Source organism: Triticum dicoccoides, chromosome 4B (assembly GCF_002162155.2).
Source record: "Triticum dicoccoides isolate Atlit2015 ecotype Zavitan chromosome 4B, WEW_v2.0, whole genome shotgun sequence".
Lineage (NCBI taxonomy): Eukaryota > Viridiplantae > Streptophyta > Magnoliopsida > Poales > Poaceae > Triticum > Triticum dicoccoides.
The window spans coordinates 90,323,280-90,333,330 of record NC_041387.1 but is presented as its reverse complement, the minus strand read 5'-3'; positions in this window follow the sequence as shown (position 1 = coordinate 90,333,330).

Sequence of the window (10,051 nt, the reverse complement as noted above, 5' to 3'; positions counted from 1 at the left end):
TCGCTAGGGGCACTTGTGATCTCCGCCACCTTAACTATGGGGTCATCACCCTCATCCCCAAGGTCCCCGGCGCGTCGGATATCCGCCAATTCCGCCCAATCACCGTGATCAATGTAATCTTCGGCATCCTGGCCAAGGGGGTACGCCAATAGGGTGACCTTTTTGGCTGACCGCGTCACCCATCCTGACCAGTCGGCCTTCATTAAGGGACGGTTCATCCTTGATGGAGTCCTTGTCTTCCACGATGTCCTCCACAAGGCCCGGTCCAAACACCTTAAGGATGTCTTTCTGAAGATTGACTTCCATAAAGCCTACGACACGGTTAGCTGGCCCTTCCTTAGGGAAGTTTTGCTTCAGAAGGGATTTGATGACCGGTGGGTCATGAGGGTCATGCAGATGGTCTCCTTGGGGCAAACCGCCATCAATATCAATGGGGAGAGTGGCCCCTATTTCCCCACACTATGTGGGGTCAGACAGGGCGATCCTTTCTCCCCATTCCATTTCAACATGGTCGTCGTTGCACTTGCAGCTATCCTCGACAAGGCGAAGGCGGCTGGGCACATCCGTGGCATCATTCCCCACCTTGTTGGCGGCAATGGGGTCTCTATGCTCCAGTACGCAGACGACACCATCATTATGGTGGAAGGGTCAGCAAATGATATCACGAACCTCAAGTTCCTCCTTCTGTGCTTCCAGCAGTTGTCGGGTCCCAAGATCAATTTTGATAAGAGCCAAGTCATGGTGTTGGGATACTCTCTAGCGGAGAGTCATAGTATTACCAACCGGTTCAACTGCCCGCTGGGTTCCTTCCCCACAACCTACTTGGGGATCTCCATTAGTGATTCTCGGTTGTCTGTCGCCGATTTGCGCCCATCGGTGCTCAAACTTCAACACCGCATCGAACCCTGGCAGGGTAGATGGCTCTCGAAGGCGGCGCGGATGATCCTCATTAATTCCTCCTTGTCCAGCCTGCTCCTGTTCACCATGAGCTTCTACAGCCTCCATGAGACTTTGCACCATGAGGTTGGCATGATCCAGGCCCGCTTCTTCTGGGCAAGCGAGGGTGACAAGTAGAAATACCACATGGTCCGCTGGCCTGAGATCTGCAAGCCGCGGGACCAAGGTGGCCTCGGCATCATGTCCTCAGAACGCATGAATATTGCCCTCCTGACTAGATGGCTTTGGCGGATCGCCAACGGTGAGGGTGGTCTCTGGCTGCAGATTATCCAGAACAAATACCTGCGCGGACAGCCCCTCGCCTTCTGCTAGAGGCCAGGTGGCTCACAGTTCTGGCAGTCCCTCATCCAGCTTCTCCCGGTCCTCCGGATTGGGACATCCATCGACGTTGGGTCGGGACCCTCCACGCTTTTCTGGTTTGATTGGTGGGCGGGTGAATCCCCCTTTGCGGCTCGCTTTCCGGACTTGTTCGCTATCGCTGTGGACCCTAGGGTCTCAGTGGAGACGACCCTTATTGACTTAGGGCGTCTCGCGTTTTGGCGGCCATTTGGGCCCGCAGATTCGCTTGCATGGATTGAACTTCTGGACATCGTCGCTCTCCACGAGCGAGACCTTGTGCGCCCACATGATCACGTGTCCTGGCGCCTTAAACCCTCGGGCACCTTCTCCACCAAATCCCTCTACCGGGCCATTGTCCCCACCCCCCGCCCCGGAGCCATTCCTCGTGATTTGGGAGATCAGACTCCCCCTCAAGATCCGGATCTTCCTGTGGCAATGGATCCATGGGCGCGTTCCGTCCGGTGTGAAAGTGCTCAAACGCAATGGCCCTGGTGACAGATTATGCCCCTTGTGTAGAACGGTCGAGGATTCCAACCACATTTTCTTCTCCTGTGTCTCGGCCCAGTTCCTTTGGAGTTGCCTCCGCGAGATGGTCGGCGGCCGTTGGTCCAACACTAATTTCCCGGACCTCTTTGCCGAACTCCAGCCGTCACCCCCTTTTAGCCGCCACGTTAGGTGGCTGGCGATTGGGGTCCTTGCCTGGACTTTGTGGACGATCCGGAATAAGCTTGTGATTCGACGTGTCCCTCTTCGACGTGCAACTGACGCAATCTTAAAACTATGTGGTTACTTGCAGCTATGGCGGCCGCTTAGCCGCCCCACGACGCCATCAACATCATCATTGCTGATCTGTGCACAATGGATATTCGTTTGGCGCCACCGCTTCCTCTGCCACCTCCAGAGCCAGACTAGATGGCCTGTCCGCGTCGCGTTGATGCTTGTTGTTTTTCTTTTCTTTTCTTTGGGCTTGTTGAATTGTGCCCTCAATAGAACCTCGTACTATTTGTCGTGTTCAGACTGTGAGTGTATGTGGTTGTGAACCTTGTTGTACTCGTTGGCTGTGGTGATTTGCTTTATTTATAAAGCGGGGCGAAAGCCTTTTTGTTAAAAATATATCCACTATCCGCTGAACACTACTTCCACGTCAGTTACTTTTGCAATGCATGGTCTCCTGAAGCTACTTTCATAACTCAAACAAGCTTTAGAAATAAGGTTGTACAATCAATAAAAGCCACAAAAACAAAATGAAGGTAAGGAAAAAAGATTTGATAATCAAAGGAGCCTGCTTTGGCAGACTAATCTGGACACTTAATTAGGCACATGTTCCCGGAAATCTGAACACTTAATTAATGCAAAGTAGCTATTGGACTGAATAACCGATAAGTTTAGATAGATGAGTAAATCCATATGAATGAAATGGAAATATTCTTTGGTATCTTCAAAAATCAAAACAATACTGAATAGTACTGCCACTGCCATAGTGCAAAGCTACTACTCTACTTGGTTGTGCAAATGAGTAAGCCAAGAGTTAATTGCCCCATTTATATGGCATTGCACGGTTCATCTGGAAACCACTCGCCAAGATCATCAACTGGAGCATCACTATTTGTTCTTGATCTCTATGAGATCTAAAACTCAAGAATATTATTAAATTGCAGAAACATAATGGCTAGTGTTACGTTGGCAGTAGTTGACTGACCGACAACACTCACATGCAGATGCAGCGGCGCCAGAGCCCGGGCGGCGCACAGTAGCGCCTCCTGCAATCCGAGCCTTCTCCTTGAGCAAGCTTCCTAGTCCATCTGCCTTGATTTGGATGCAAGGTGACAAGGTGACGCGTGATTTGGTGCCTGATGCCTGGATCTCCTGTGCGTTCTGATGCATTAGACACTCCTGCTGTAGCTATTATTATTACTTGGGCCAGGCCTAATAACAATTCTCATTAGTGCAGCTATATACAAAATATATTACCTTGGGTTGGCTACTCACGATCAGAGGGAGAAGAAAAAATAGGACGACGCAACGTCTGCGTATAGATTGCTAATATAGCCTTGCTGCGTATCCTGGGAGGGAAGAGGGCACCTAGATTTTGGGGGCACGGGGAGGCCGCCCACTGCCTCTCACCAGAGCCGGTGGCAACATCGCATCTGTGTCCCAGAGTTGCAGATCGTGAAAAAGGAAGCAAGTAAGCAACGATGACAAAAAAAAGAACAGAGAGGAAACGAGGCGCTACCTGCTGGTGGGCTGGAGGAAGCTGTGCTTGTTTGTTGACGTGAATGCGAGCGACATATGCGGCAGGGGAACCAGGACGGAGACCAAAAAAACGCACCGCCGATTGACCTCCTACATCGGCACCCGCCCGCACCTCCGGCCTCGTCCACCGGTACCCATCACAGCACCCGCCCGCACCGGCCAACCTCCTCCACTGGCACCCACCACTGTAACCAAATCGCGAGCGCCGACCAATCTGAGATCACTCCCTCAACCCACCTCCCCCCTGTAGGTTGTAAACAATCAGGAGAAAGTTGCGGACGACACCTATCTGCCGAGCCACCCGGCGCCGCCACGCCGCACACTAGTTTTAACCAGAAGGAGCGAACCCTTCCACCACTGACAACGCAGGCCCACACCAAAGAGGCCCACCCAGCAGCGACTCGCGCGGTCAAAATCGATTCACCCAGTCAAAATTGTACCCCTCAATCGACTCACAAGGCTTCTCTACTATACTATTAAACTCTACTACTTATACTCCCTCCGTTTCTAAATATTTGTCTTTTTAGATATTCAAATGGACTACCACATACGGATGTATATAGACATATTTTAGAATGTACATTCACTCATTTTGCTTCGTATGTAGTCACTTGTTGAAAACTCTAGAAAGACAAATATTTAAAAACGGAGGGAGTATTATACTCCCTCTGTCCGGAAATACTTGTCATTAAAATAGATGTATCTAGATGTATTTTAGTTCTAAATACATCTATTTTCATCTATATTGATGACAAGTATTTCCGGACGGAGGGAGTAGTACTATATTAAACAAGCAAACATATACTTGGGCGGACGAAAACTCTGCCAACCAGCAGACGAGAGATTCAATCGGAAACCAGTAATCCCACACTCAATTATCGCTAACCGCCCAACTAATCACACCTTGTAATTAGTGCTAATCCAAAATTTAACGCCTAAAAAACCCTTAGGAAATCCACCGGGGCGCCCGTGCCCCATCCTACCTACGCCATTGGCTCCCATCTCGCCGCTGCCTCCATGGTGAGAACCGTGGCCAGAAGAGGAGGAAGAGCACGACAACGGCGCCCCCGTCGTCCTCTCTCCTCGTCCTTAATAGGTGTGCCGACACTCCTCTCCATCTCCGACTGCTGCTACCGCGACACGGCGGTATGGATCTGACATCTTCCGGCCATCTCGACGCGGCAACCCTCGCCATGGCCTTCGTTCTCCACTTATTCGTCCCCTCATCCGTGGCAGCTAGATCTTGTAGGCCTCAAGCACCACCACCAACAGGATCCATGCGAGCGTACGACTGCTCCTCCACCGTCCCGTCACGTGTGTGGCCGACGTCCAACGGGCGAGACCGAGCTCCCCGAGCACCGCCACTTGATGTGCAGGTACAACGAACCACCCCATCTCCCTCCTAATCCTTTTTTCTGCCCTCGCATGACTGCTCAGAGGTACTCCCTCCGTTTCAAAATAGATGGCCCAACTTTATACTAACTATAAATAAAATTGGGTCATCTATTTTGGAACGAATGGAGTAGAGATTAAAGACCGTGCACTTGTAACCCTACCGTGTAGAAGACATGTCTTGGAATCAGCTGATTCATGCTACCATTATGTTACTGCTTATGTAGACATCTGCATATTACTGTTGCCACTGAAACTCACACTCATTGCCTCAACGCCGCACACAGGAGCTGCGGCCCCCACCAAGGATGTGGACGCACGCAAGGCGGCCACTAGCGAACGAGGCCGCATGGCGTCGTGCCTCCACGCTGCCGAGGGTGCACAGGGAGCGGCCACATCAGTTGTACGCTTGCTTTGATCTAGGAGTTGTACTGAATTTAGCAGCTTGCCTAATTTCTGAATTAACGATTTTGCATGACCAGTTGTTTTCTGTGCTGACATGTGTATGCTTGATTTAGTGAGGATACATGCAAAATACAGCAAAATATAGTTTGCATGTAGTAAGTTACCGATGTAGGCTGACTTCGGTAGGCCCTATAGATGCAAAATTTAGTAATGTATCATACATCTCAATATGCTTTACATGGGATTTACTAGATTGTGCAGTAGAAGGATTGGATTATTTCATAGACTTGTTTGAGGACATGATTTAGGCTATGTTTGTGTCACGCCCTCGCCTTTCACTACGGCGACGCGGGACATCGAGTCAAAGATCCACACGACACCGACAAGTGGAGCCCCGAAAGAATCTGGGCCTAGCGGTCAGGATGACAATGATGAGGAGGAAGCAGTAGTGTGACATGGTGGGGTCCCACCTGTAATATTGCGTGAGTGTGTGGCTATAGTTTTGAGCAATATTTTGAAAACCACAATGTGTTTGGAAATCATAGTATTTGCCACTGTATTTGGTGACCCGATCATCAATATGTTAGTTCATGTTCTACCACACGCTCTATCGGCAGCTGGCAAAGAGTCACATACGTTATCATAGACGAGGACTGCTCGTGTTATATGCAAGTGTGGTCGCCGACAGGCAGGCATGCTCAACTCAACGTATAGCATGCATACACACGCTCTTTCCTTTATACTATGCACCTTGAATTTTGTGAGATATACATGTACATTGCTCCCCAATCATATATAGAGGTTAATGCTTAATTCTTTATTTTAATTTTAAGAAACTAATTGGTGCTGCTTTGTACATAATAGTCAGGATCTGGTTCACTTGATTATGTTGCACTGCCTAAATGATCTTCTCACCACTCTCTCTATACCCCTCTATATATTGTTTGACATTTGTACTTTTCTATCTGCAGGTAAGGATGTACCTCCGTTTGCATCAAGAGAATGTTCCCCATTTAAGGATAAATACTCCCTCTGTTCCTATATAGAAGCCCTTTAGAGATTCCAATATGGGCTACATAAGGAGGAAAATGAGTGAATCTCATTCTAAAATATGTCTATATATATCTGTATGTAGTCTCTAGGGACATCTCAAATAGGCTTATGTTTAGAAACAGAGGGAGTAGATGATAGTACATCAAGTGTCTTAATTTTCATACCACAACTAATATTTGAACTTTTGCTTTTCCCGAAACTCTCGGGTGTAGCATGCGAGATTTACAAAATGGCTTGGGATTTTAGAATTGATCTATGCATTGGAGTGTAACTGTAGTTGGACTAACCATACACAGATGGACATTACAATTTAAGACCTCAAAACAATGGTCCAGCAAATTCTTCCCCTGATGTCAGCTTTTGTGGCTTGAGTAAGCATCAACGGCATCCCTAGACCCAACAATAATCACACAAGAGCAATCAATGGTGGCAGATTTTTGCATAATGTAACTTGAATTAGGATGTGATTGTTCAATTTAATAATGTACCTTGCTATTTTTGCAACAATGTTTATGAACAATGTAACTTGAAATGACTTCCTTGAAACTCACCTCTGAATAAACAAATTGGCGCATCTCATACTCACATTTTATCTTGAACATTTTGTTTTTTCCAAGTTCTCATTCAGTTGTGTGTCATAAATAACACACTAGAAATCATGTCCTTGTCCTCGAATAACTTGTACAATTTCTTTTGTGCTAAACACACTATATGTTCCTATAGGCTTTTTTGTTCAGTGCTGCACACCTCAAGTGTCTGTCGTAAAGAAAGGAACAACTTTAGCCTCTGGAAGATACTATGTATATATGTTCCATTGACGTACAAGCATGTACACCATTTCAAGATATTACAAATTTAGTTGAGCAACATGGTGTGGAGTTTGTATCTAATCAACATATATAACACTTCTTTATAGAATATTATATGTGAAAATTTTACCAGTTATAAATTAGTAAATCCAAAAATCCATTTTAGACGAGACTTGAATTTATTAGTAGAGAAAAAAAATGACATGTTTGTTTATCAGTTATGATATGTGTTTTCGCATTGGCTACTTGCCTTTTTCGTAGGACCATACTTTCTGAGGGGTGATACGTCCATTTTGCATCATGCTTTTATATTGATATTTATTGCATTATGGGCTGTTATTACACGTTATATCACAACACTTATGCCTTTTATCTCTTATTTTATAAGGTTTACATGAAGAGGGAGAATGCCAGCAGCTGGAAATCTGGACTGGAAAAGGAGCAAATATTAGAGACCTATTCTGCACAACTTCAAAAGTTCTGAAACTTCACGGAGATCAGTTTTGGAATAAATGAAAAATACTGGGAGAAGAAAGCACTAGAGGGGGGCAACCAACCAGCCACGAGGGTGGAGGGCGCGCCCTACCCCCCTGAGCATGCCCCCTACCTTGTGGGCCACCTGGCAGGCCCTCGACGCCCATCATCTCCTATATGGTGTATTTTGCCCTGAGAAAAAAGGAGATAGAAGCTTTCGAGATGAAGCGTAGTGGTCTCGAGGCGGAACCTGGGTAGGCCAATCTACGGCTTCGGCGGAGCTTTTTTGTCGGGGAAACATCCCTTCGGGAGGAAGAAATCACCGCCATTGTCATCACCATCAATCCTCTCATCGAGAGGGTGTCAATCTCCATCAACATCTTCACCAGCACTGAGGGAGTCCTGGAATAAGGGGTCCTCGGGCGTCCAGGCTATGTGATATGGGCCGGACTAATGGGCCGCAAAGATATGAGATTAAATACCTTTCCCCATGTCCGGATGGGGCTCTCCTTTGCGTGGATGGCAAGCTTGGCATTCGGATCATGTACCTTCCTTTCTCTGTAACCGAATCCGTACAACCCTAGATCCCTCCGGTGTCTATATAAACCGGAGGGTTTAGTCCATAGGGGCAATCACAATCATACAGGCTAGACATCTAGGGTTTAGCCATTACGATCTCGAGGTAGATCAACTCTTGTAACCTCTATACTCATCAAAGTCCATTAAGCAGGAAGTAGGGTATTACCTCCACTAAAAGGGCCTGAACCTGGGTAAACATTGTGTCCCCTGCCTCCTTGTTACCTTCGATCCTTGGAAGCACAGTTCGGGACCCCCTACCCGAGATCCGCCGGTATTGACACTGACATTGGTGCTTTCATTGAGAGTTCCACTGTGTCATCACCAGAAGGATCGATGGCTCCATCAACCATCCACCACAACACCGCCCTGAGGGACACTTTTCTCTCCGTCCAAACCTTCGTATTCGGTGGCTTTGTACTGCGGGCCAATTCGATTGGCCATCTGGAGCAGATCGACAGCTACGCCCCTGGTCATCAGATCAGTTTTGGAAACCTAAACTACGTCGCTGATATCCGAGGAGACTTGATCTTCCAAGAGTTCGCGACCCCAATCGCAGTTCCGGCCTTAGATCCGGAACACCTCGCTAAGTGCAAAGATGGGAGTCTAGAGCCCGCCGGACTCTCCACAACCATAGAGCTCAACACCGGAGATATGGAGGGGATCATTTAACCAGCAGACCTGGAGTCATATCAGGCTCCCTTCATCAACACGAAGCCGGACTCATCCCCGAACATCGGATCTAAACTTTCGAGGTCCGTGTTACGTGAGCTCGGCCAGGGAACTCATGTCCCGCCCTGCTCCATGGACCCTCTCTTCCCTGTCCAAACCTCACTCTTAAACGAGGCCCTGGACTTAATGCGATCTCTCGCCATTACAGAAGGATCGCTGCCAAAGTACACCTAGCCCACACTAGGGGTTGAGGGCGATGACTTAACCGACATGCTAGATTACGTCTCCGAAGACATCAACGGTATGGACGACGATGCCGAAGAGGAGCAAAGCCAGAACCAGCCGTTACCGGACGCTGGACGGCCACTTCCTCGTATGACATATACATGGTGGACACACCCAAAGAGAATGGCGCCGACGAGGAAAGAATCTAGAGGACGAGCCTGTTAAAGCACCTCTGAAGCGTCGATGTTAGCGTCGCAGATCAAAATCACGTCGCGAGAAGGACAGCAATACCGGCACCGGAGACAGTAACACCCCGGGAAACGCTGAAGACCAAGACGCCCTGGTCGCCCAACATCCGAATAGGATATTGGGAAGAGGGGCAAGTCAACCCCGATGATCCTATCAGGGACGAGGGCTCGGAGGATGGTAACTACCTACCAACCTCCGAAGAGGATGAGAGCCTGGGCGATGAAGACTTCATCATACCAGAGAACCCCCTCGAACAAGAGCGCTTTAAGCGCTGGCTAATAGCCATAGCAAGAAGGCTGAAAAAGAAGAGGCAACAACTTCAAGCTGATCAGGATTTACTCAATGGCAGATGGACTAATGTCCTGGCAGGCAAGGAATACGGCCTCGAGCGCCCAACTAAGAATTACCCAAAGTGCAGGTTGCTCTCCCAATCCGATGATGAGGTCATCCCAGAGCCTATACCGACAGCGCGTAATGCGGCTGACGGACCTGACCGACCACCTCGTGGCCGGGACAGAGCGGCAACCCGAGCCGAACACCAACCTGCGCCACCTCGCCCTAGAGGCAGAGAAATAGCGGCCGCAAGGTACACGCATGACCTGCGACAGGACCTGGACAATAGAACCCGCCATACCAGATCAATTTAT